General features: G+C 44.1%; 1 long non-coding RNA gene across 1 annotated transcript in view; it reads right to left on the bottom strand.

Moving 5' to 3' along the window:
- Positions 1 to 5405: 5405 nt before the first annotated feature.
- Positions 5406 to 27120, bottom strand: part of LOC116957852 (uncharacterized) — a 51069-nt gene continuing 29354 nt past the window's right edge. Inside the window, exons 2-3 of the long non-coding RNA XR_004405263.2 lie at positions 9252 to 9316; positions 5406 to 6293 (exon numbers count right to left, since the gene is read on the bottom strand). This is a non-coding gene — a long non-coding RNA (uncharacterized LOC116957852). The remainder of the gene's footprint in view (positions 6294 to 9251; positions 9317 to 27120) is intronic.

Below are 27120 nucleotides of genomic sequence, written 5' to 3'. Positions count from 1 at the left end.
GGGCGGCTGCTGCGGGGGGTCGCGAACGGCGGCGGTTGGAGGCGGCATCGCGGGGGCGACATTCCACTGCCGCGCTCAAGCGAGGCGCCCACCCCCCCCCCCCTGGCCAGATCACCGCCACGCTCTTTCTGTTTCCCGACTCGCGATTGTGTGGCATTTTCCCATCGCGCGCGTCCACCCCCCCACCACCCCCCATCGAAGTGACCGCGCATTAGTCCGCGTTCTTGCCCAGGCCTCATTCCTGGCGAAGGAGAATTTACCTTGAAGGATTTTTTCCACGAAAAAAGAGAAAAGACAAGCTCAAAGTGCAGCCCCTGCAATGTCTTGCTCGTGGCACCGCTGGCAGAAGCGCCTCCCACTCGAGCGAGCTCAAGACGCCGGCTATTGAAAGAGGAGGGAGGACCCACACTTTGCCCCACCACGGGACCTGCCCGATCGAATATCTGGAAATGATGTGTACCCGAAAATAAATAGTCAGGGTTCAGAGTTAATACGTAGACATGTGTAAAACCTGTCTTTGAAGATTCAAGCCATAGTGTGTCCCGCATCATACGAGTTGAACGTCGAGTACTCAAATCACAAAACCACCTGGACAAATATGTAAAATGTATGTATACTCTGAAATGCCCCTTTTCTGTGGTGGTGGTGGTGGTGTTGGGGGTCGCTATTGGTGGATCCTATTATCCACATTTATATAGAGAAATTGCTCATCTTATCTGTCCATAAGTATGGATGCTGGAATGATTTTTCCACCACTCATATAATCCTAAAAAAGACCTGGATAATAGGATGAGATTAGGTGGCTCATCATGTGGATAATATTATGCGTTTTTCGCCACTTTCAGGTGACTCTTATGGCCTATGGAAAAGCACAGATCATCGGAACACTCCAGCCACGGTTGACAGAATTTCCTATGGTTAGATTAGAAACATAGATAAGAGGAGTAGCAGATATTAGAGAGAGTTGGATAACAGGAGTTTTTTTCCCGTATATCCATTCTACATTGAGAATGCCTTTCTGGTTGGCACGCTGCTCTCATGCACTCTGCAGTCCTGATTAATGTATGGATACATGAAGGGAGACTATTCGGTCCTCATCATTGCTTTTTGGGCTCGGCAATCTAATTATCTGACCGTACTGTCACCTGCAAAATCACTCTTGGGGGCCGTCCATAAATGCATAAATGACGTCACGCGATTTTGGACCATTTTTGCTCCCCCCCCCACCCCACTGTCACACGGCGTCACAAAAACTCAGACCCCCCCCCCTCAAATATGACGTCACAAAGCTCTGCCCCCCCCCCAAAAAAAAATCAAATATGCTTCAAATCGCTTTAAACTATTGTCACATTGTAGTGCGTATTTAATGTTCCGCTGCACTCTGATGTTGTAGCAGAAAACATGTATTAAAACGTCTATTTAATTAAGTAGAACGTGTTTCTATATTTATTTAAAGTTGCGTATTTTGATGTGACGTCACATTATTTCTCAACCCCCCCTCGTAGCACATCGTCACAAATGTCTGACCCCCCCCCCCCCCAGGTGCGTGACGTCATTTATGGACGGCCCCTTGAGGGGAATTATGGCTGACTCTGGCACGCTGTTCAGAAATGTTGACAGAGGTGGGAGTCCGCACACACAGTACATGCGCAAGTCAGCCCTGGAGGTGTATCACTGTTACATTGCATTGATGGCTTTATTTTGGTGATTTCTAAAACGTTTTTTTGGTTTGGCCATGTTTTTGTTTATTGTAGTACGGAGTTAGACTGATGGCCTTAATCTTAGTTTTCTTGTTGTTGTTGTTGTTTGACTTGCATCCCACTGGGATTTTTGCACACAGCGTTGTTGGTGTACGGTGTTTTGTTTCAGGAATATTTTGATGATTTTTTTCCTGGATTTTCTATTTAGCACAGTCACAAAGTCACTTTAAGATGTTTTTCTTGTTCGTGTTTTTGTTTGTTGCGGTTGCACCCGATTCAAGAGCAGAATGGCTCACAGGGCTATACCAAATAAATGAAACTAAACTATGAACTATAAACACAGGCACAACGAAATAGACAGTGCAAACATGTGCGAGCAAGGGGTGTCAGATGAAAAGAAGTTAAGTACAGGAGTAAGTTACGAAGTAAATATTTATTTAGCAAGTTGGTGCAGTGGTTCGAGTGTCCATCTCGTTATTCCTCTGAGGCTTACACAACAAGTACCACTCAGTGGGAAGTAACCTGGGGTTGCCCTACACTGGCCGACGCAAGTCATGGGAATATGGAATATTGCAGCGCCGTTTCAGGGATTCCAGTGCAGACGAGTGCAGCCCAGATGTTGATTTGAGCATGAAGTTGCGTTCCCTTTCAGTAACATCGATTGATAGCCTTAACATGAGCAAGCTCATTGAGATGTATCACCCCTCTCAAAGTAAACAAGATGTATCATAATTCAAAAGAGAGCCTTATTCATTTAGCAGTCGTCATAATGTTTACGATTCATATTTAGGCTTTGACACGCGCCCAGATTGACTTAAGCTTGCGAATAATAAAGTCTTGGGGTCTTTAATTATCCACTTTATAGCAGACAAAATGCTTTGGAAATCCCCCACAGAATTATCCAAATCGCCACGGGGGATGGAACGGTGGAGTCAATTCACGCGAGCTAAGCCAGCTGTGAGCATGCAGACCTCCGCATACTATTCATCCAACCAAAAAGATGTTATGGCAACTTTGTTAGAGATTATAATTCCTGGAAGGCAAGCAGGAATGTGAGGGGGTCAGTAAAAAGGCAGTTGTTTCCATGCTCAAACGATCCCTGGGTCGCAGCCGCTTGTCACCACGATTAGCCCTGAACCAGTGGTGGAAATTCCACATTCTTTTTGTGGGGGTCAGTCTCTCAATATTTTGGCCACCGTTGACTTCCCAGAAATCGGTATCTATTTTACCGTTTTACTGAAGGATGATGATCTGAGCAACACCCAACCGTGATTTGGGTGAGGTTAAATGTAAACAAAAAAATGTTTATTTATATTTTCGTGAAGCGAATTTATAGATGCTTCCCGAAACATTTGTATGGAGTGTATATATACGTGCGGTTTGTGCAGTGCTGATAAGATCGCGTGTGTAGTTTTACATCCTGGAGAGTAATCTGTCATCATAATAAACACATTCGATTGCTTCCATATACAGCAGGAAACATTTAGGGATAATTGCCAGAACAAAATATAATGTTGGGACGCTCCCTTCTTGCACACAACGGGTATCATTCTTTGTATAGAACGTTGTAATACCTAATCATGGTATGCGGGATCCATCCATGATAAACACAGTACTGTTACATAGAAAAATAACAGTAACTGCACACTTGCAAATACAATCCTGGGTTCAGAACTGCGCAAGCTTGAAGGATACCTGTCATTGACAAACACAGCCTTATCACTCAGAATATGTCGTCAACTAATGTTTGAGGCTGTGACCATTTTTTTACGAAATTGACACCTGAGGATCAGGTCAAAGTGAACCTCACGAGCAACGGGCAAATGCTTAATCCCCTTTGGTGACCCTGAGCCGATGGTAGAAATTCCACTTTAAAATGTTTATATTCACAAAATCACCCTCAAGCGTGCCTGATCTCATCCAGTCATGGAAGCTACGCAGATTTGAACCTGGTCAGGACTTAGATGGGCAACTGTCTGGGAAAGCCAGGTGTTGTAGGCTTTTGCTGCCAGGTGATCAGAAGATGGCAAGTCGGCAAAGGAATCTCGAATATATCTGTATGGAGTTTTAAGTGCTATCTTCCCTTTGCTCTGGGTTTCTCCAGGTGCTCTGGCTTCCCCCCATAGACCAAACACTCGACAACAGAATTCGTCAAATACCCCGATGCAGGACCCTGTAGGTGCTGTATGACAATGGCTGAAATAGAGGGCTGCGACTCAACTTGGCTTTTAGGTATAAATGAAGGGCATAATAATTTGTATTATCTAAGTCTATTCAGGGAGCTCAGCACTTGAGTGAGTAGCTCGCATTTGAAAGGTTGCGATTTCAAATCCTGGTTGGGTGTCGACTCAGCCCATCATTGCTCTCGGATCGCTAGAATATATACTACTTTGTGAGGAAGTCAGCAGTGGTTGTCCTAACAAGAAACTCAAAGCTATAATGATGATGTAGAATTTACACCAACCACTGGCTCAGGGTTGTAGACACGAAATAAGCCCCACCTCAATGCTCACTTGAAGAAGAAATACCTTTGACTTTGAGTATCTCCATAGAGTGACCACAGCGACTTGATGTAACAAACCTGGAATTTGATCTCGCAATCTTTATATCCATGTTCTTCTAATTGCGAGACGGCCGCTCCAACTACAGAGCCACCCGGTTTGATGGTTACAAAATATTTTCAGCCTGTGCTTAATCAAAAACACATTTTTGGCGAATGAACAAAAGTGACACTAATTTAAGCTGACGGACAGCGTCAATATGAGATGTTAGTTAATAACTGGCTGTGATTTTTAGGTTATAGTTGCGTGAGATACTCTTTGGTTCTTTCGGTGAAGTCACGTAGAAAGAAAATAAATTAATAAAAATAATAGAATACGACGTTTCGATTGCAACACAAGCAACCATCATCAGGTAAGAATTAATTAGAAGACAAACCTAGTAAACTTAGAAATATAATGCAATGCAACACAGAGAGTCAGCTAACACAACAGTCAACACCCCACCTGGTTGATTACGTTCTTCCAAAGATTGCTAAATTTGAGAGAGAGACAAAACACAGACACGGAGACACACAGACAGACACACCAGCAGATAGGAAGAACGTAATCAACCATGTAGGGTGTTCACTGTTGTGTTAGCCGACTCTCTGTGTTGTATTGCATTATGTTTCTAAGTTTACTATGATTATCATCATCAGGTGATGATTGCTTGTGTTGCAGTCGAAACGTCGTGAGAATTTTATTGCTTTATTTTTTTTATCATTTTATTGTTTCCCTTCTACGTGACTTTACCGAAAGAACCAATAATATGAATCCCTGCAGTCACGAAAGCTTTAAATCAAAATTTACTATGGTTGTTTTTTCATTAATTCTTACCTGATGATGATTGCTTGTGTTGCAATCGAAACGTCGTTTTATATTATTTATGAATGTGTTTTTTCTACGTGACTTTACCGAAAGAACCAAAGAGTAATTCCTGCAGTCACGAAAGCTTCGAATCTAGTTTGTGTGAGATAGTTGATGCAGTATGGAGTTTAATAGCTGAAGTGTTGCGAAGTGTTCGTGTAAACTCCCGCGTCCATAAATCACGTGACACTGGGTTTTCGTTCTTTTCTGATCACTCTCTAATGAGCGTCCAGACACTGCACAAAGTGCCGGCTCAGCAATGACAAACGCTGCCAGAGCAGTGTTTGGATAGTGCAAGTTGCTTTTGATCGTTTGGCACCATCTCCAGGAGTGTGGCGCTGCGTCAACCTTTGGACATGTGATTGAAGACCCAGGGAAAAATTGTATTCTCGTAGGTCAGGGGTGGGGAACCTTTTTTCTGCCCAGAGCCATTTGGATAATTATAACATCATTCGCGGGCCCTACAAAATTATCAACTTTTAAATTAGCCTGTTATATTTGGTCAAACATTTAATTAACTCGCCCCTAATGTGATGGCTGGAACTGCTTCTTCTTTGGTTAGGCGTGTGGTGATGGTAGCTGGTATTGATGATGTTAGCTGGTATTTATGATGTTAGCTGGTATTGATGATGTTAGCTGGTATTGATGATGTTAGCTGGTATTGGTGATGTTAGCTGGTATTGATGATGTTAGCTGGTATGGATGATGTTAGCTGGTATTGATGATGTTGCTACTCGCAACTGCTTTTCCAGGTTTGCTCCTAGATTTATTGAATTTTGAGTCCCGCCTGCGGTTGCCTTGGCAAGGCCAGACCAAATTATTTCGGGGGCCTCATACGGCCTGCGGGCCGGACGTTCCCCACCCCTGTTGTAGATGGACAAAAATAATATCAGTGTAATTGTGGGAAATGCCATCGTTGTTGTCATCATCGTCGGCCTTGGTCATTCCAGGCCTCCCTAAACTGCCGCCTTCTCTCGGTACTAATATCTCTTTCAAGATGTCTGGTCAGCATGGGAGAGAAGCCCATAATAATCTAGAGGCACTCTCTAGCAGCAGTTTGCAAGCATAGGTCCCCAGCGTGTTTGCGGATTGTACCGCGTTCCATTCGGCATGATGTCTGACGTGTCGCTCCACGTGCTGGAAGCTCCTTCAGGAACAGCTCCATCCGGGAAACTGCTGGGAGCATCTGCAGGAGCAGTTTAAAAAAAATGCTTCCGAAAAATGGAGCGAAACGTCAGGCATCGTGCCTAACAATGTGCGGTACAATGACAAAACACATCGGAGAGGTGTACAGCGCAACTGCGAAAATCTACACAGTAGGTAGTTTGCAACCAATGATTCATGGAGAGGCCTGGGCTCAAAAGGAACTGGGATGGAGTCCAGCCAGGCTCTTACTACATGAAAACTGATCGAGCTGCTTTTAGAACAACACAATAGCTATGTATATTTTTTTCCTCTCACATTGTTGACTTGTGACAGTTGAGGGACAGTGGTATTATTTTAAGTTGTGGACAATATAGAAGTGTCCTAAAGAGCTAAAACCATGTCAGAGCACTGGGCTGGCACTGCTGATATCTGGTATTTGGCCATCATTCATTAAACTGATTATCATACTGTGCAGCGAAATTATTGTCTCACCCTGTAACCAATGAGTGCATTCAAAAACAACAACAACAACCTATGCTGAACATTTGCTTTGTCACTTAATCCGGCATATTCTACCCGTGTGAATAAAAGTTTACAAACAGGTTACGTGACACAAACTTAGTTATTTATGGGGTGCATTAAATTCTGGTGACTATTGTGGAAAAAGAGGCCCGTTGAAGTGACTTCTAAAATAGTTCTGCGACGTCATCTTCCGGGGCCATTCCCTAGCACAAAGGTGGTGTTACGCTGATTACTGTGGGAGTTCCAAACGCAAATGTATTTTGTGAGAATCACAGCTTAACTTGCAATGCATTTAGGGAAGAAAAAAAACATATGTAATAATAAAATAATATAAACGTTTTATAGTCAGTGAAGTGTTTGAATGCATTACAAAGCAGCGTCAATACAGTGATATTTAGCTGCTTACATGTCAGTGCAGTGCGTGGTGTATTCGCTTTACACATCACAAACATGTTAAGTGTGATTATTGATCGGTGACTAAAGCCGTCCTGTTGTTATTGAATAACCCAGGCTTCTCGGGCCACGTCGCATGGCAACTGCATGGCTCCATGGTGCATGCCTCACTCATTTACAACATGTCAAGTTTTTCTGTCTCTCGTTCAACCATGAAAAAAATTGTCACGTTGTTTATGAGAAGGAACAGAACCAGTTGATGTGAATGTAATAATGTATGTATAGTCTCTTCTTTATGTTTCCTGTACCCTGTTGACTCTAATCCGTTAACTGGGGGTGGGGCTTAGCGGGCACTGTGGCTATGAATAATCCTCGTAGCGGCCTTTGGCTGCTGGCCATCGAAACAAATACGGCCACTGCATTGCGCGCTTTCAGATGCGCTTCTGCGGCCGTCTGGAACGCTCTTGCTTGCGATATTAGGAAGCCACTGGAGCTATGCGCTTTTTAATGTAGATTGAAAAATAATTTCTTTAAAACTGCTTTTTTGCGTTTAGTTTGTTGTCTTTCCCCTGCACCTCCGATTAGCACGGTTGGCTACGTATGGTGCGAAAGAAATTCAACATACATATACTTACATTAATCAGTTTTCTTGACTCTTAGAATGTTGCGAGTTCAAATCCCCTTTCGTGGAAGTCGACTCGGCATAATTTCTCTGGCGTCAATAAAATGAGTACGACTTTGTGAAAAAGTAAACGGTGATTTTCTTCTGCAACGACTGGCCCCTGCCATTTACTATTAAATACAGGAGTTGATATGGGGAGCGATGGCGGAGTGATTAGCTCACTGCACTTTGAATTCGGTGGGACTGAGTTCAATTCCCAGTCACGGCTAATATCAGTGGTGAGTGATATCGCAATTGATATTGGGCCCACCTGACCAGCTTCAAAAGTGGCTTAATATAATATCACACGGCCAAATAACATGACATCCATGCCATAACGTTGGCATTTCAATGCATATATTACAGTGGGGGGATATGGAAATTGAACTGTCAACTCCATGAAATAACTGCGCGATAACCGTGCTGACCACTACACTCTGTCGACATCTCTATTATGCGGCTTGAGATATGTTTCAGGTCGAGTTACAGCGTCTCCTTGTTTACAAGAGCCCGCGGACTATGTTCATTTCCATTGGCGGACCTGATATTTTTTATATAGCTTGGGACATTCTTGCCATCGGACAACCGCTGCTGGCTCGCCACGGTGTTGGTACTTAATGTAACCATTCAAGATTAATAATGATGATGATGTTGAGTCAATTTCAAACTCGGTTTTAACCTGTGAGATGAACGCTTTCACTAAAGTGTCACTCAGTCAGATAAAAAAATATTGACAAATTTGTCCACACCATCCCGTGTAATTGTGGAACCGCTAATGTTTAATTTGCCCCTTATTTGCTTTGCTGAAATGTCACATGTTTGGATGGCTTCTGAAATATTTTGCAGTCAGGGACCGTGTTTCTGTTTACAATTAGAGGATGAGCTTACAGGGCTGAGACCCATGGGCAGACCGATCTATGTGTCTGCGCGCGAACCCCCCCCACCACTCCTAACCCTGTTACTTTTTGGAAAACCTCCAGCTGTTTAAGGGCCAACCTTAGGTAATCATTAACAGCTTCGCCAAACTTTCCGTGGGTCATCGTGTCATGAGAAATGCCCAGGCCACCAACCTGGCGAATCAGCAGCGCGTTGGTGGCACAGGTAACGCAATAATAATTAATTATTCAAATATATACTTATTAGGCGCCTTTTCACAGTGTCTCAAGGCTTTGTGCATGAAAAGGACAAAATAAGAACCAGAGAGGAACGGAGCCAATGAGAAGCACGTTGTTTTTACATTGATACGTTCTTTAGTTGGGACTCAAAGATATCCGCACTTCAATGCTCGCAGTGTCATTGAAATGGAGCTCCTCGGTACATCACAGCGGAATATTTGGCGTGCCACGTGTTGTGTTGTGACCTGCGTGGATAACCGTGTTAAGGGTTACAAGATTAGGCCGGGCATGTCATGCACGCATATACCCCGATGACCAAGGAGGCAGGGTGGGTGGTTGGTTCACTTTGACATCACGTGCAGAGACGCCCACCTGTACAGCGAAAAGAGCAAACTTACTGACAACCTAGATGTGACAAAATAGGAAGTTTTTAACACTTTTTTAACACTAAAAATGGTGTTTAGATGGTCAAACACCAAATAGATACCTATTGCAAGGCATCAAGTCCGCATTAACCGCACATACTTGTGGCAATTCATGCAAACAAACATTCGCTGATGATATTTGCTTTGTCTTTGAAACTGATTGGCCTACTCCAGGGACAGCCTTCTCTCTGGCCTAACACACTAGTGTTAGGCCAGAGAACTCCAAAAGGCAAAAAGATCACATATAGATATAAACTAGATGTGCCAGTCTTTGAGAATTCCTTGCGCGATTGAGTTTTATGTAAATATACATTTAAAAAAATAACCCTGGAAGGGATTTTACAAACATCTAAAACAAGGATTTTTTTGTTATACATATAAAAAGCAGATTGACATTCAGTTAAGCTTTAATTTGATAACATTTAATGACAGATAGTATCATACATATCATATGTCCACGTACTTCGAAAGGCATCAGCAATTTAATTAATTGGCCCGAAGGGGCATTAAGAGACAGACGCTGTTAATACAATATTAACGTTACCAAGTAATATTTAACAGACAGCTGAACCATATATATGATGAACAAAACATCAACAGATATTTTTTGAACAACCCTGTTTTTAGTGGGTCACGGAAGGTGCAGCAGGGAAAAAAGGCTTATTACAGTACAAGGATTTGCATGTATCAATCGCTTAAATGCAGCGGCATTTTACATCAAATTACGCAGGAAATTCAAAAATATCAGGTCAAAAATCCGTAGGTAAAGAGAGACGGCGGAGAGGAATAAAGATAACCAAGGTTACAAAATCAAGATCACCGGCAGAGGGACATAGATGACGCAGGGACACATCACGTGTCTATCACCACTGCCATGGTTACTGTTCTCATCAACGTCACTCATTGATTCGTCCACCCATACTGATGATTTGGTCTTCCTCTCATCCTCACGATGTGCAGCCACCACACTGCAGGTCAACACCACTGCACTTCCTGCTCCTCTTTTCGCACTGCTCAACTTTGAAAATCCCTCTCATCGGCTCCAAAGTCCTCATAACCTTGCTACATTTTAAGAATTGCATTAACGCTTATCTATTACAACTTCAATAGTGTTGTCCATTGATGGCCGCTTGGTGTTTTGGGCCTTTGGACCCTGTGCTCAACAACTGTGATTTTAAAAAAATCTGCGATTCTCGCACACACAGCAACCTTTACATCAATGTGGTATATGTCTGTTCATTTTAAAACCGCCATTGATAAAAAGCTTAGCTTTAAGGTGAAGTTTGTTGTCTTTCCCCTGCACCTCCGATTAGCACTGTTGGCGACATATTGTACGAAAGAATGAAACATTCATGTGTAGTGACATAGAATTGGTCACTTAGTAGAATAGCGCTTGCTGCTGGCAGGGAAGGGGATCTGTAGCTTGAAGCAGCCCTGACTGACAGCAGGCCACGTGATAGACCCGAGAGGGATCTAGGGGAAGGGTTACGGAGGGGACACGTCGAGAGCCCGCTCGTAGGTTCCAGAAGGGGGGCGTGGCCGGGGCGGAGCCGGGCCACGCTGCCAGTAAAAGAGGGGCCCAGGGAGGGGACCTCGGGGCTGTCGTTTGGAGTGGGATCCCCGTCGTCGTTGCTGCTGAAGATCGTCACCATCATCGCCGTTGTCGTCTCCACTTGACATTGCGCTGCTAGACGTAGTCGGCTGTCTCGGTTCAGCACCGTCAGTGTCAGACGGCTAGCGTTGTGTATAGGCTAGCAACCAGTGTAGAGCTGCGTTTAAACGAGAGACAGCAGAGTGTGTAACAGTGTAGGGTGTGTATTGTACAAAGTGTGCTCGGTGTTATTTAAAGAACTGCCTCCAAGAACTTACATCTCCAAGTCAGTCACTACACATATATAAATGCAGATAAGACAAAAAGACAAAAGTCACAGAGCCGTAACATGCTTTTTGGGGCAAGTGCTGTTAATAAGGACCTATGAAGCCCAGCTCGGCACACAAGGGGGTGGGTAGCTTCCTATCGTGGAGGCCCTTCTGCCAGCAGTGGTGTGAGAAAGTAATTGCAGGGCTGCACCTTGATCTGATTACAGCCAATACATCAATGGCTCAATATTTCTCTAAGTTGTTCAATTCAAGCAGCCACCACACTGCAGGTAAACTCCACTGCACTTCCTGCTCCTAAGTTGTCCACTTCAAGCATTGCAGCATCGGTATAAGAGAGAGAGACAAACACTTTTGGGTTAAAGGTGTCGACATTCAAACAGCTGCTGGACACCGCGGTGGCAAGATGTTTGCTACCTCATCTGGTATACAGGGGGTCGTGGGTTTGATCCTGACGCCTGTATATTTGGAGTTTGTTTGTTCTCCCCATGGTCGCTATGGATTTTTCTCCGGGTTCTCCGGTTTTTCCCTCTACATTTAGAATCAATGTGCATTTTAGAATATTTGGCTGCTATACGTTCCCACACGATAAGCCACTTCGTTGAGCTATTATTTGTGGACAGGTAGCTTCTGAAAAAGCTTCCATGTAGCTCAATGGGCCTTACCTGGTAAAATATATATATTTTTTAATCGCATGAGTTCACCAACTCTTAGGGTTCACTCAGATGTGCGACGTGTATTGAATCGCATCTGTTTTCCTCGAGCGTGCATGGGTTATATTTAAAGGGCCACTCATCCATGCTGCAATTATTTCAGGGATGAATTGACTTGCATTGATCAGCTCAGGCTTTATTGCACGACCAATCAGGCCAGCCGTAGTGTATAGAGAAATTGCTTAAGAATGACCAAATCGAACAGAATTACTGCACCGCTGTGTTTACTACGCGCTACAAAAGGTTGCTCATTAAGTCAACTTTACTGAATAAATCTAGATACGCAGATAATAAGGGATGGAACGTGTTCGAGTTTACGTTCTCTAGGGAGATGAAGCAATGAAATCAGCTTGTGTGCATGTGCAGGTGTTAAGTGAGGGGCAGCGATGGCTTGGGGATTCATCCAGCAGTGGCTCGATCATGGCTGACAATGATAGATAGGTAGGTGACCTTTATGATTAAGCATGTAGGAGACTATTGGTGTACAGTATATTTACAAAATGAGACCATTTTCCTTTCCTATACCCTTCCTCTCAGTGAGTTTTTATTTTAATTTACCCTGTTATTATTTTTACCTACTTGGTATGTTCACTGAAGTGCCAACACGAGGTGTCAGTTTCCTGTAACATGGCATGCTTAAAGTGCAGATGCACTTTGGCACAACAGAACTAATATTCATTTTGTATGGTTTCACAAAACATCACCATATTTATGCTTGAGGCATTGGCAAACTAACTCAGCCGCGCGGAACAACCCACACTTGTAAAGTGTTTGAGTTCAGTTTCAGTGTTTTAGTTGTCTTTTTTTGGGGGTCTGTCAGAAAAAAATAAGTACCGCTTTGTATGGCAGTCGATAGTTGCTGTCATATGGAGAGCCTGCATGACCTCTGCAATAGGAATGTGTAATTTTCATAGATTGGCCCATGGCCACCGAGAGACTTAAGCACTGTTACACGCACACCACTGTCGGATTATCCTAGTAGCAAATGAGCATATACTAGTAGTAGCTACTACTACTACATATGTAGTAGTAGTAGCTACGGGCCCTGCACTTTCAAGGGCCCCGCGCTAAATGCTTTAAAGCTACCAAATCCGGTTCAGTGATTCTGAACTTATTCCATTACTATAGTACTATACTGCCTTCGATTTTATGAACGACTAGGTGTTTAAGGTTAGCGATTTGTCGTATAATCTGGCTGTATTGCAAATGAAAAAATACAATTACTTTACTGCGCAAGTAAAACATGCACGTGTTTTAATATTTACCTTTTTTTATTTAGGGCCCCTTTACGACATATGCTACAGGCCCCGCACTAGCTTAATCCGGCACTGACGCACACACGGTCTTTATCGCGAAGGCACAGCGACTGCGATACAAGGGCAACGCCGTGTGCACACTCACGGCTAGGCGCCACCGCGAACAAGGTCAGCGGTTTACAATGTGGCTGTTCGTTTGAAGAGGCCCATCCAATTGCTTTCTTCGCTCGGCCGAGCGGTCACCCCAAAAAAGGAGCTGAGTTTGATTGTAGTTAGGCATGGTCAGTAGCCAGCGGTGGCACGGGGTGTAAGTCAACCAAGCAGAGGTCCCGAAGAAGCTCAATGGGGCCCTGGATTCATGACAAAATAGGGGTGCATCCAGTATCAGCTCAAATACTAATAAAGGTAAAGAGGGTAATTAACATTAAAAATAATTAACCTATCTCATCCCTTTATTTGCTGGATCTCTCATCTCAAGGTAGCGCTTCTCTTTGTCCACGTTTATCACATCTCGCAACATCTCTATCTCTTGTCTGCAACTCTTCTGTCATTTGAAGAGGGTTTATATAATTCAAAGCGGCAGGGCGTGGGGGAAAACAACATTTCTGCGTTGGGGCCCTAAAGGGCCTGCAGCGCCACCACCACCACCACTGCCACACAGTAGCAGACGGCCAGAAGCAGATCACTCAATCTGCTTGGGGCGCCCATGCCCCTGTCGGGCAGCCCACACGGGGGGCCACGAGTGAGGAATTTCAGGCCATGTCGTGGCACTGCCCTCATTTCCTCCCTTTCTGTCTTTAGTTATTTTTTTCCCTTTTTTCTGCCTTTTTTTTCAAAGGCCAACTGTTCACGAAAAACATTGAGCATCTATCAGTTCCTGCTGTAGGAAAACAAAATATTTAACTCATAGGAAAGGTTTTTGGGTTAGATCGCGTTATTTATAAATGTGTCGCAACCCTCCACCACCCGACACGGCCAATCAGTAAAAAAATGTGGCACGTTGACAAAAGGCAAATAGTTCACTACTTTAGTACACCGGTGTGTTGAAGAGTGAATCCACAACATTTACAATTTTTGAGTACGACATTTCGCTGGTAATTACATCCAGCATCATCGGGCAATTTGCCAGAATAGTGAAGCCCTCCACCTGCTCCCGGTCTTAAACATTTTAAATGTTGTGGATTCGCTCTTCAACACACCGGTGGGCTAAAGTAGTGAACTATTTGTCTTTTGTCAACGTGACACATTTTTTACTGATTGGCCGTGTCGGGTGGTGGAGAGTTGCGACATTTATAAATAACGCGATCTAACCCAAAAACCTTTATTATGAATAATATTGGTCGCGAAAGTCTACGTGTTAAAGAGATTCCACTGTTGGTATGGTGCACGAGGGATTTAGCCGCAATTAGACACCGGAATTGGTTTTCCACGAATTGTGAAAAGTCCTGGAAATGGCCTCCGATGGGATTTATGCTCAGAGCAACCACTGTCTGAGTGCTGCATTGTCTCCAATGTATTATCTTTATACATCTTACGAGGCAGAGGGTCGCTGCGGTTGGAGTGCTCGTGGAATGTTGCGAGTTCAAGACCCAGTCAGGGGTTAACTAATAAACTAGGGATCACTTCATGTGTAGTCAGTCGTGGTTGTCCTATAGAGAAGCTGATCCCCCTCCAAAAATATCCACTAACTCAGGGCAACCATCAGAGATGATCACCACACACTCATGCTCATTTAATCTTGGAGACACTGACGTTTGTCGACCCTCCCTTTTAATTGGTTTGCTAATGTGTGACATATACAGTGCACAGTTTAATTTCGTTTACCATTTGTGAAAAGAAAACGGTTATTTAACGACAAATACATGCATCGATAAATAAACCAATAAGTAAAATATAAACATCTTAATGGATTACAGAATCAATGTGTAAAATAATTGATGGGTAAATGAGTGAATACATTTTAAAACAACCCAAGCGATTATTTAATTAGCATTAGACCATTTGATTGTTAAGAAATAAATTAGACTACCAATGTTTGGTTCCATTAATCGACGATCCGCAAGTCGGTAGGTGATGAGCGGGTCTCAGTGACATAATTAGCACATTGGGCGTGGTTTGTAGGGGGTTTCCCACCTTCAGTAGGCAGGATTGTGGGGGTAGCCGTCATTTTTTTAAAGGGGCCCAAGGAATTGGCCAAAAAACCCCAAAAGTAGGTGATTACAATTTGTTCGATTTGATCATTTCACTCACTGTATTATTTTCGTCAGTTCTCAATTAAATTTACATCCAGTAGTCACATTACCATTGAGGGGGAAGAGAATGTGTGGCAAAGTCAATGGGGGTCAATCTGTAAGAATTCATGCAGCAGGGAAATTCCATGTAAACCGAAGGCTGCCGCCTTGCCACCAGCTTGACCTTTTTGATGTTGATTTTTCTCAATCAATTTGAAGCAGACACAGACGTCACAAAAATGTTAAATTTAATGAGTTTTTTCTTCTTCATAAGAAACATTTCTCCCGAATTGCGATGGTTAAGTGCGATAGTCTCTCTGGGTGCGACTTAAAGCTATTTATATGCTAAGTATATATATATTACTGTGTAACTTTATATCCTTATGCGTGTAATAATTTGAATTCTTCAAATCACCCAGAACGCACCTAACTCTCATCAAATATTGGAAGCTGCGCAAAGATGATCCTGTGGATAGTGCTTGGATGGACGAGCAACAAATGTTTAATCTGATCTGTGCAAGCTTGCACTCCTACAGAAATGCCAAATTGTTTATGAATGAGAGCTCAGTAGAACGAGAATGACAATTAGAAGGTTATAGGGCAATGGAGTTGGTTGAACTTGGAGCTTTGCGCACTAAAATGCGTGAGAATCCATGATTATAAGTTACGTCACAGATGACAATAACTTGAACAGATCTGATAGCGCCCCCTGGTGATATAAGTTGAAGCCGAGAAATGCACTTGGCATGGGCTTCTTGATACTGTCGAACATTTATTATTCCAAGAATTTGCTGATTTTATTTATTTAAGGCCAATGTTATAAATATTACTTTTGTTTTGGTCAGATACCAAACCAGTTCTCTTTTTTACTTTCTCACAATACTTCCTTGGAGAAAAATATATTTGTGAATGGTTATACAGTAAAGTCACGTAGGTGAAAATAAAATAACAAAAAAATCACGACGTTTCGGCCACAACACAAGCGGCCGCTTGTGTTGTGGCCGAAACGTCGTGATTTTTAATTTTTTTTGTTATTTTATTTTCACCTACGTGACTTTACCCAATAGAACCAAAGAGTATGGATCCTAGCAGTCACGAAAGCTTTAAATCTAGAATGGTTATACATTTACGTGTGAAGATTTCATTGAACTCAGTGTTAGCGAAATAAACGAGTGGGCGTTGATTATTTTGATTTTGTTCAATATTCGTGGCAATTATGTAGCCGTGAAACCCCATTGCTTTGATTAAATGTACTTTTATATATAAAGGAATAATACCGTGGTGTAATAGCAGACTGGACTTCCAATGCAGAGGTCGTCGGTTCAATTCCATCCTCCAGCGTGGGAATGGAAAATATGGACACGTTTGTGAAATCCTCCCGTCTCTGTTCACTTAGAAATATTGATGGGAACGCAATCTTGAGTCAACCTGGAGGTTCCGTGCAGTTAGACAGAGTGTTAACCACCGTGGAAGAGTAAGCCAAAATATAATCGAGTGTGTCTACAGTCTAGAGCCCCATCTAGTTGATTCCCTTCTGCTAAGTACTGGCATGAGCAGGTAATTGCAGGGCTGCGCCGTTACCGTTATTAAAGTCGCGCACAATGAGAGTAAAGTTAATGCAATTGTTTGCTATCAACCCGTCTAACGGCACAGAGGAGGCAAAGTTGACCATGTCAAAATGTACACCGAGCTGCTAATTTTGAGGATGTAAAAATACACACAGTTTAGGCAAGCGATTATAACTGGGCACAGCCAAATATGCCTCCCATGCACAGATGGCCATGTGGTCTAATTTGGCATTGGTATTTTTGGGCCATTGTGCCAACCAGCCAACTGAGCACCAGGGAGAGTCATGCGTTCCTTGCGTTTAGCACGGTTGGCTATGTACGGTGCGAAAGAAGTTCAAAATACATCCGAGGTGGTCGGGAAGTCGATATAGCAATGGATTCTGGAATCTATCTGTACCGGTCTCGAAATCATTGCCTCGTGCCGTTTTGTTTTCTCTGGCTAATTGACTTCCACGTGCCAAGCACTCACGCCACCACGAAGCAATCTCACAGCGTGTGTGCGGACGCCGTCCATTGGCTACTGGTGGTGTGCTGTACCTTAGGCCTTAGGGTTTATAGTACGTGGTACTCCCCTCTCTCAATATTTTAGACCACTGGTTGTTGACATTGCTCTACGTACACATTGCCTCGTGAATTAATTGTAATCAATCGAGTGCTGGGATGGATAGTTGAGAGGTTTGCTCATAAACATAAATTATCCCAGAGATAAAGGTAGTTTATGTCATATGAGAACAAGACATTTCCTTGTAATTAACAACTATTACTCGTGATAGGCATTTTCTATCTAATTGTTAAATGTACCCAATTGTTAAATGCTGTGGATTGCTCTTCAACATACTTGTGTGTGGGAGCAATAATACACTGGTGTGTTTGTTCAGGTGACAACTTTATTGATATGGCTGTGTTAGGTGGTGGAGGGTGTATCTCACACATTGCCATTGTACTGACACGATCTGACCCAAAAATGTATTGTGAATCAGGGTTTTTCGATTCCAAGAATGGTGCGTGAAATTCCGAATGACTGATTTTGGTGTTTTGGCACCAAATTTGTGGAACAGCTTATCCAGAAAGAAAAAAAATCACCAAAAAAAATGTAAGACGATTTTAAAGACAATATTTGCAGCGAGCGTATAACTCAAATGATGTGGACAAAAAAAGAGTCATCACAATCACATTTTAGATTTGGATACGGTTTATTGCCGTGCGTTGTGATCACTGTTCATACCGTTCTGTCTTTGAACGTTTTATTTGGTCTTCGATCACTTCATTACTCAGTGATTATCTCAAACACCCCTTTGTTCTGGTGCCTCGGGGCGTACTGCATGGCAGCCGCGGTATAAATAATAAACAATGACGACGACGATGGTGATGATGAACATGCGGAATGGCCATGCAAGTAAAATACACCATGTATAGATTTGCAATTCCTTTTCATGGCTAAGCTGAGTCCAGTTTTTCCTGTTTGAGGCCCCATCTAATATCCTCATGTTATTATTACATCCTATGTTCAGGGGTGCCATTCCATTTATTTATTTGAAATAATTTCTGGCGTGTGCCTTTTGGCTCCGTAGTTGGGCCAATTTAACTAAGAGTAACACACGGCACCGCAATCAGACATTGTTTCGGGACACATTTAACCGTGACCGCTGTCATTTTCTCACAGCAATTTACCAGATCCTCAAGGACAAGTCTTTTATGTCCCAAACGTTCTGTACCACCTCAATGAGCAGAATTGTACGGCAGCGTAAGGGTTACGTGGAATATCGTACACAACAAACTCGTTGTGTTTCCCTGAAGCATCACTCTGGGCATCTACGTATAAGTACAACTGTGTTTTAGTCCAGCAGCTTACTGGTTTTACAGACCAATATTATCCAGCAGCGTGTGTTTAAGCAAGCACACTTTGGGCCACTTTCGACTTTATGGGTCCCATTCGCTTGTTGAGCCAGTCGTATCACTCGGGGGAAAAAAAAACGGCTATCGTTATAGTCTGTTATTCTTGTACTGAAGCCAGTAACGTAGATTATAGGAAAGCTAGTGCTGCCACGTGAAGGATTTGACATCTCTATGCAGAAGTAATTGGGGGCTTTGGCTTTAGATGGTTTTATCCCTGTTTTTCAGCCCATTTAGAGTAACCAGTTGTAACTCTACATTATTTTCCGAACTGGCTTATCCAGGGGGGGGGGGGGTAATTTTGTTATTAAAAAAAGGCTTTAACATGTTCCTTTGATATGACGTTTAGGTTCTTTCATGATAACTACGTTTTTACCCCTTTTAGCGTATAAAACTTATTCTACACATCTGGAAGCACTTAGTGGAACCCATCCGCTGTGCAACCCCACAATTAAATGGAACAACCCGACGTAGTAATCCATCTCATGAAACACGCTCTGCGCACCCCTGTTGTGGGGGCCGACGTGAACCTCCCCACTCCCCCCTCCTCCTCGTCGGCCGCCTCGCCGGGCCCCCGCCGATCGGGTGATCGGGCCCCCCCTGCGCCCTCTCCGAGGGACACGGCTAAGTGGCTGGCTCACCACCGCCCGGGGTTATCTCGCACGCGCCCGCGTACACCACCACAACAAGCGTGCACGCCCCTGCAGGCGCGTATTTCCCGCAAAGGTTAGCGCTAAAGGAAACGGGACGGTGGCTGTATGAATATGCACATGCCCCTCCGGGTGGCTAAGCTCTAATCTGCTAGCACACAAAGGCTAATACTAAAGGGCTGTATGAATACACGCGCACGCCTCGCCGTTAATGCCCTTGCCGCTGTGTGAACGCGCGCGAGCACTGGTTTATCGCACCCCGCCCCCGCCCTAATTACTCACGCGGCACACTGCAGGCGCTCGTGTTTCACACACGCGCGCGTAAGCACGCGCGAGCGTCCAGCGGCCGTGTATGTTTTAATGCACGCGCGGCTCACACGCGCGCTCAAATTACCAGCACCGCGCCAACGCTGCAGCCCGGTGCTCGCTCTCTCGCGCACACCGTCTCCCGGCGCAGTCGTGCCACGCGCAAATCACAGACACCACGCCGAGGTTCTACCCACGCACACACAGACATCACACTGCACCGATACGCTGAACTAAAGTTTATTAATGGCGCAAATACACCCTACCTGGAGGGGGAATATTTCGCAGGAAGGGCTTAGCCTGACTCTGCCTACGAACCCAGTCACTGAAGCGTTCCACCACGTACCTCGTAGCTGAACTCACGGTGTCGCACGGATGCTGCGAGAGTCGGAGGGAGAAGGGCGAGCAAAAACTTCACCTATCACTGCCCCGTGGCAGCACTCGCTGGCATCGCATGGATGCTGCGAGCGGCTCGAGGAGGCAGGACGGCAGGGAGTGGGTCTTGTCGGCCCGGAGGTTGGAGACAACTGAACTCAAAATCGTCCAGGGCCCTCCTTTTTATTCTTTAAACTGCAAAGGCCCAGGGTGACATTATACCGCGCGGCCAATTGCGCGCTTACCTGCACCGTCGTCCCCTTCCACCATCTCTCCCGTGGCCTAATCCCCTCACTTCAAAGGCCCGGGGTGGCTTCATGCCGCGCTGCCAATCGCGCGCTTACCTGCGCCGTCTACGTGGAGTGCCACGGAGCGTGCTGCTGCTCCGCTCACCCACTGTTCTCCCGTGCTCATTAATTCTAACCTACTGGTCTGCCCTTCTTGCCTAATATTTCACACTCAGCCTCTCCCAATGTCGTGAATAACTTATTGCGGTTGGCCCAGTGAACCTTTCCCTTCTGCGCCCACAACAATTTTAAGCCTATTTAGGGGCACCGCAATGTAACCCGTCCTGTGAGTGTCGGCCAATTTCCTGGCACTGGAAAACCGTGGGACTCTCCCTCTAGGGGCCCTTCGGATTAAAACTCGATGTGCCAGACAATCCCCCGCCAGGACACTACTTGGGTGCAAGTGCTGCGTGTGTGCGTGTGCTCAGGGTGGGGGGGGTGGGGGGTAGTGGACAATCGCAGTGCTTGTGAAGCTGCTCCGCGGTTGTGGCACCACAGGAAAGCCAGTGCTGCGACGTGAAGGATTTGACATCTCTATGCAGAAGTCATTGGAGGCTTTTGGCTTTAGATGGTTTTACCCCTGTTTTTCAGCCCATCTGGAGTGACCAGTTGTAACTCTGCAATATTTTCTGGACTGGCTTATCCGGGGGGGGTCATTTGATATGACGTTTAGGTTCTTTCATGATAACTACGTTTTTACCCCTTTTAGCGTATAGAACTTGTTCTACACATCTGGAAGCACTTAGTGGAACCCATCTGCTGTGCAACCCCACAATTAAATGGAACAACCCGACGTAGTAATCCATCTCATGAAACACGCTCCGCACACCCCTCTGATTAATTGGAAGATGCCAACGCGTCCTGTCGAACCAAATCCCACTGTTTAGAGAGCGCCGAGGGATTTCATACACATTCCTCACTATCCACAGGCAGCAGTCCATTGGAAAGCTGCTACATTCCAGATCTAAGTGGCTGCATTGGTTGTGGAACTATAAAGGGGTTTGCAGTCACAGCAATATCTGCCCCGTTAATCTATTGGGGCCCACTTATGCACATTACTGGAATGCAGGCTTACACTGGCGTCGGCTGGTGTAGCTGTTGCATACTGGACGTCTTACAGAGAGCTGCAGGAGCAGAGTCCAACACACCGTAAGGCACATGCCTATATGGAGGTGGTGGTCTTGGCCAGGCTTGTCTCTCCACTACTGATGTTTTGCTAGGTACTCTGTTCAGACTTATACTTCTTTTCCATTGCACAGCCAAGCCGCACTGGGCCTGTGCTGAGTTAGCCTGGCATGGACCAGGAGGTGCCAGGTTGTTTTTCAACTGCAGAACTCAAGCCATGCCATGAACGTTGGGATGATATGGTGGTTCAGATTCATATGTGCGCGTTATTTTTATATTTTAGATTTTATTTCATGTTCACGAAGCAAGTTGGATTTTTTCCTTTCCAGAAAAGCCATTATTCGAAAATCTGATTTCTACATTATAAACAGCTTTCACGTAGTTGTTGCAACATACTATTTCATTCCTAGCCAGAGGAGAAAAATACATGAGGTAATGCTGGCGTAGCACCGCATGATGTGGCCTCATGATGGATCGTCAAGGTGTTTTTTGTGTGTAAGAGATTAAGTAATTATCTTGCCTATATAAACCAGTGGCTTTGGATGGAAATGTAGCATTGCCAAGGAGGAGGTCAGCACTGCCCAAGTCTCGATATTTGAGCAAGGCCACAGGCAGGCCCTGTTCTGCGGTGGCAGCTATGCTCGCCTGGTACATGACGAGGTGGAATAACTTGACTGGTGGCAGAGTTGCAGCTAACGCGGCATTGTTAGTGATTGATCAATGCCCCGCTCCAATCTACACCTGCCACGTGCATCCCAACCTCCTCTGCTTAGAAACAAAAGAGTCAATGTCGAGCTTGAGGTCAAGGCCAGGAGCCTTTTTAGGTCGAGGCCGGTGTGAAGGCCAGCCAAGGCCGATTCCACTAGGTTGAGATGAGGCCACCATGGTGGCAAATATGTTAAGTCTCTTGCCTGGTATGAAGGAGGTTGTGGGTTCGATCTCGACCCTGATGATGACCGCTGCATATTCGGAGTTTGCATGTCTCTCTCCCAGTGGTCGCATGGATTTTTCTCCGGGTCCTCTGGTTTTTTCCCTCCACATTTAGAAAGATACATTTAGAGTATTTGGCTGCTATAAATTTCCACATGGTAAGCGACTTCGTTGAGCTATCATTAATGGCCAGGTCGCTTCTGAAAAGAGCTATATAGCTTAGTTGGCCTTTCCTGGTAAAATAAAACATTATTTATTTTTGTGTCAAGGCCGGTGCATCTAGTTTCAGTTTTTCAGTTTATTTATTTTGGTATAGCCATGTGAGCCATTCGGCTCTTGAATCGGGTGCAACCACAACAAACAAAAAAACAAAAACATGAAAAAAAACATCTTAAAGTGACTATGTGACCGTGCAAACAGAAAATCCATGAAAAAAGCAGCAAAATATTCCCGAAAAAAGCACCGTACACCAACGCTGTGTGCAAAAAATCCCAGTGGGATGCAAGTCAAACAACAACAACAACCACAAAAACTTAGATAAAGGCCATCAGTCTAACTCCGTACTACAACAAAACAAACATGTCCAAACCAAAAAACGTTTTCTAAATCACCAAAAAATAAAGCCATAATTGCAACGTAACAGTGATCACAGGGACTGTGACCGAATTTTTACAATAAACTACATAATACCAAATCCTAGAGCCATAGCTGGCTGCATGAGTTACTCCACAACAACAGAAGCATCAGTCGGAGTATCAAATTTTTCAATGCACCTTTAAGATCGGCACGCTAAATCAAAATACAGATGATACTTTGCAGCGTCATCCGGAGCGAAACATTTTATTTTATTTTACGCCAATGAATAGCAGTGGCAGCTAGGGGTGTACAACTCCTCTAGAGCAGTTTTGAGAGAAGATCTCATTGGTAGCGATTCAAGTTGTAGTTTATTGGCAATAGCATTCCAGACCCTGGGGGCATCAATAGCAAAGGCCCTTCCTCCAGTTTTTGTACGGCAATAGGGAATGTGAAGCTGGTAAATCAGTGAAGACCTGAGAGCAAATTTGTTCTTTGAAACAGAGAGGAGATCCAGCAGGTAGTCTGCGGATTTTTTTGTAAGTACATCGTGAATAAATAAGATCTGGTGCACAAGCCGTCGAACATTAAGAGATGTTAAGTTTGACCCAATGTAGAGATCACAGTGGTGAGTCCTATATGGGCAGTTCAATGTAAATCTTAAGGCCGAGTGATAGATGGAATCAATCTTCAGTACAGTACTTGGGGCTGATTCATACACGATGTCACAGTAGTCAAGTAGAGGCAGTATGGTAGCTTTTATCAATTCCAAACGAAACATTGGGGGGAAGCAGTGCTTGTGTCGATACAGAAAACCAATTTTTATTTGTCTTTTAACCAATATAATCAATGTGATCTTCAAAATTAAGTTTTGAATCCAGGATGACCCCAAAATACTTATAGATCTTGACTTGCTCTATTTGATAATTATTTAAGGAATGTAATTGGGGAAAAATAACTTCCTGCTTTAGTCCTGGTGAGAAGCATAGCACCTTGGTTTTGGAGGTATTCAGGACTAGTTTAAGAGCAACTAGCTGATGTAGTTTGTTGAAATCACACTGTAGCTTAGCAATCACGTCATCCGGAGAGCGGCCAGCAGTAATCAGTATCGTGTCATCTGCAAAAAGATTTACCCTGGAATGATCCAGGTCAGTGTCCAAGTCATTGACATAAAGAGAGAGCTAAAGGGGGCCGAGGATGGAACCCTGTGGAACCCCTTTTGTTATCTTAACACTGTTTGACCTCCAACCATCTGTGAATACAGTTTGGGTGCGAGAAAAGAGGTAATTTTGTAACCATTTTACTGCGTTTTCAGAAAAAACCGAGGCAACTTAATTTACTAAGGAGGGTAGTGGTCTACTGTATCATAAGCTTTGGACAAGTATAGAAAAAGACAGGCACAGTACTGCTTATTATCAAGGCTACTGTAAATGTAATTCAGAGAGTCTAATGCAGCAGATGTGGTGCTGTATTTTTTTCGGAACCCAGATTGTTTTAGATGTAGTAGATTGTTGGTGGACAGGAAACTGCTAATTTGGTAGGTCAATAATTTTTCAAAAATTTTCATCAACGGGGACAAAATTGAGATAGGTCAGTAGTTATTTGGACCATCTTTAGGGCCCCCTTTGTGAAGTGGACGGACATAGGAATGTTTCCATTCTAGAGGAACTGCTGCTTCTTTGATGGACAGGTTGAAAATATGGGCTATAGGTTTGTATATTAGGTAACCAACAGTTAGTACAGCAAAGACGGGAATACTATTTGCTCCGGTAGAGGAGGGCCCTTTGAGGTAGGACAGTTGTTTCAGAACATTACTTTCGTGGATTGGATGGAAACAAAATTCGTTTAATGCTGGGACAGGGGTGTAGGAATTTGCATGAGCAGGGGTGACTCCCACTACATTATTAAAAAGATTACCAGCTTCAGAAAAATGAAGGTTAAAATTGTCAACTATTTTTTGGGATCTGAAAAATATTCCCCATTTCGGTTAAAATCAACGGGCAGATTGTCTGTTTTGGATGTCTTTTCGATACATTTGATTGTTTTCCAGAAAATGCTGGCATTTCCATATGATTACAGGAGAGTGGAGGCAAAGTAAGAATTTTTTGCATGCCATATTTTTTGACGCATCTATTCCTTAAAATCCTGTATTCTAGCCAGTCATTGACTAAATTACTTTTCTGAGCACATGCCCAAGCCTTGCCCTAGTTTTCATGAGCTTTGTAATCAAAGGATCAAACCATGGTGGGCGGTTGCCTTTAGTTTTAAATCTAACCAACGAAGCATGTTTGTTAAGAATTTGGGGAAACGTGTACCTGAAGGTCTCCCAAGTCGTAGTCAGGTTGGGGATATCACAGACCTTGTCAATATCTGAGTGAAGCACATCATTAGTAAATCCCTGAGTGCTTAAGTTTCTCACAGAGTGCTTCTCAACCAATTTAGGGGGGCTTTGGGTCTGGCTGATGATCTCACCCCAAAAATTAAGGAGTGATCACTAAGGTTATTACCCAGAACACCGTCAGTGTGACATTGTGAGGGGCATTTGTCAATAGGACGTCAAGCAGAGATGACTGTCCCGGATTTTTTAGGTTGGGTCTTGTGGGGACATTTATTAATTGAAACAGATTTAATTAATCTGCAAAATTTGTGGCCACGGCCGGCGGGTTTAGCCAATTCCAATTTAGATCACCCACTAAAACTATTTCACCTTTAGGGAGGCCCCCAAAAAGTTCTCTCAGTGCAGATGCAGCTTCAACATCCTTCCCACTAGGAGGTCGATAGCAGCACACTACCAATATCTGTTGATTATTTGGGAGAGTTATTTTGAGAGCCAGTCCTTCAAAGCCACATTTTTTAAACAAGGAGTGAGCTAGTGAAGATGCAATAGTATTACGAACATAGATGGCAATTCCACCTCCTTTAGATCCTCGGTCAAGCCGGAAAAGGTTGTAGTTGTCAATCGCAATCTGCAAGTCATTGACGGCAGGAGTGAGAAATGTTTCTGTTAGGCAAAAAATGTCTGGGTCAAGATTTGCCACTTCTAGTTTTAGTTGACATAATTTAATCACATGCCCTCTGATGTTGACATGTAGAACACCAACACCTTTCCTGCCAAAAAAATATACAGAATTATACGAGTTATTTTAATTTAGGCCAGGATGAAGCTCAATACCACCCAGAAATAAGAAAAGTAGAATTAATAGTTTGCACAAGTATTTTCGGTGAAAGGATGAAGAGCGGCAAACCTTGGACGAATAGCAGTTGCTCGCAGATGGTGTTATTTTAAGAGCAGAATGAAGTTTGGAAGGAGTGCTGGTGAAGTAATGGGACAAAGATAGGGTTTAAAAGGATACAATGATGGAGTGTAGAAGTGTCTATGAGCTATTTCATTAGCAGGTGTAGTGGCAAATCGAGCAACAAGTATGGACGCAAAGTAACGAGGGTAGCTGTTTGTAGAGTTGAGTGTGGCACTAAATATGGCCGGGAGGGACAGCAGTAGGATACACAGCAGGAAAATTGCCTTCTCTAAAATATCCGAGGTAAACACAGATTAACACACAAGCGGAAAATAAAAAAATATATATACATGTAGGCCGAGCGCGAGAAAACGTCTTGCCGCACTCGTCACACATGCACGGCTTCTCGCCCATGTGCTAGTGTTGAACAGCGCCCCCCCCTCAGACAGGGACAGCAGATTTATGGCTGTTGTGGGCTCGGCTGAACCGCTTGCACCACCTCCTTTTCCAGCCGCAGGATGGTGCTCGAGCTAGCCCTCCTTGAGCTCAGCCCACGACTGGAATGTCGTTTCTTGGCCTCTCGTGTCTCTGCTGCCCAACCAGACGGCCCCACTGAAGCCCACACAGGGGACTCTTCATTCACGACCCTTGGCCGTCTTGATGATCTCCGTGAAGTTTTCCAGGAACATAGCTTGGGGTCCGTCGCAATGTTGCCTTGGCAGGAACACAG

The sequence above is a fragment of the Petromyzon marinus genome, chromosome 1 (assembly GCF_048934315.1).
Source record: "Petromyzon marinus isolate PM22_M1 ecotype Great Lakes invasive population chromosome 1, UKy_Petmar_22M1.pri1.0, whole genome shotgun sequence".
Taxonomy (NCBI): Eukaryota; Metazoa; Chordata; class Hyperoartia; order Petromyzontiformes; family Petromyzontidae; genus Petromyzon; species Petromyzon marinus.
Note: the sequence above shows the minus strand (reverse complement) of the source record. Positions and strands in the feature narration are given on the sequence as shown.